Source organism: Camelus dromedarius, chromosome 8, assembly GCF_036321535.1.
Source record: "Camelus dromedarius isolate mCamDro1 chromosome 8, mCamDro1.pat, whole genome shotgun sequence".
Lineage (NCBI taxonomy): Eukaryota > Metazoa > Chordata > Mammalia > Artiodactyla > Camelidae > Camelus > Camelus dromedarius.
In genome coordinates, this window is record NC_087443.1 from 21,185,489 (window position 1) to 21,186,593 (window position 1,105).

General features: G+C 36.1%; 1 non-coding gene across 1 annotated transcript; it reads right to left on the reverse strand.

The window, feature by feature from the left end:
* Positions 1-627: 627 nt before the first annotated feature.
* Positions 628-732, reverse strand: LOC116156173 (U6 spliceosomal RNA). Its single transcript, XR_004140018.1, has one exon. It is a non-coding gene; the product is annotated as a U6 spliceosomal RNA (small nuclear RNA).
* Positions 733-1,105: the final 373 nt, after the last annotated feature.

A 1,105-nucleotide genomic window follows, 5' to 3' on the forward strand; every position in this document is an offset into this window, starting at 1 on the left:
AATAAATCCTGACTCAGGAACAAATATCAAATGAAGGAATTATATACACATCTTATTTTTACTGGATTTTAAGCTTTTACGGGACAGGAGTCTACTATACTGGCCCGCACACTTAGTCATTCATTGATTCAGTATTTACTGAACACCTACTGGTGTTCCAGGCGGTATGCTAGATCCTAGGGGCACAATGGAGTGACAAGAAGGCAGTTCCTGTCCTGTGGGACTTTGTGTTCAGCACAGGGATAGGGACCCCAACATATATGGTGGATAAGCCAGCATGCCTGGTCACGCTGGGGATAGCACATCACACCTAAGAGTACATCTGAATAACCGTGTAGACCACATACAGTAAATACCGTATAGCGGTTAACGACACAGCATTCCTGATCCAGGATGGTATCTCTCCAGTTATCTCAGTTTGAATCTTTATCATGACACTTTATCTTTCTTTGACTGGTCCTTCACAAGGTCATCATACTCAGCTCCAGATGCTGGGATTTTTGGATTACCATGTGCCAAAGGAATTCCTATATATATATATATATATTTTTTTTTTTTTTGGAAATAGTGAAAAAAAATTTCTTTTGGTTTCTAATTTTTTCTTAAATTGAAGTATAGTTGATTTTTAAAAATATGGAACGCTTCACAAATTTGTGTGTCATCTTTGTGCAAGGACAGTGCTAATCTTCTGTGTTGTTCCAATTTTAGTGTATGTGCTGCCGAAGCGAGCACAGGAATTCTTGACTAGAATCAGTGCTTAGGAGTAGTAAGTAGAACCAGATGTGGGTGCACACATGTATATATGTATAATATAAATGTATATATATACACACATTATATATACACACACATACATGCGCCTAGTATATTTCATTTTTTAATCAGATAAAAACATAAACCCAAATATATATGTATATAAATATATGTGTGTATTCTTTCTTTGTATCTATCTTTATTTATATTTGGTCAAAAAATGAAGTGTAATGGCGGGTGGGAGTAGATCTCAGTGGTAAAACGTGTGCTTAGCGTGCATGAAGTCCTGGGTTCAATGTGGGGTATCGCCATTAAAAAAGTAAAATTTATTTTAAAAAATAAAGCACATAGC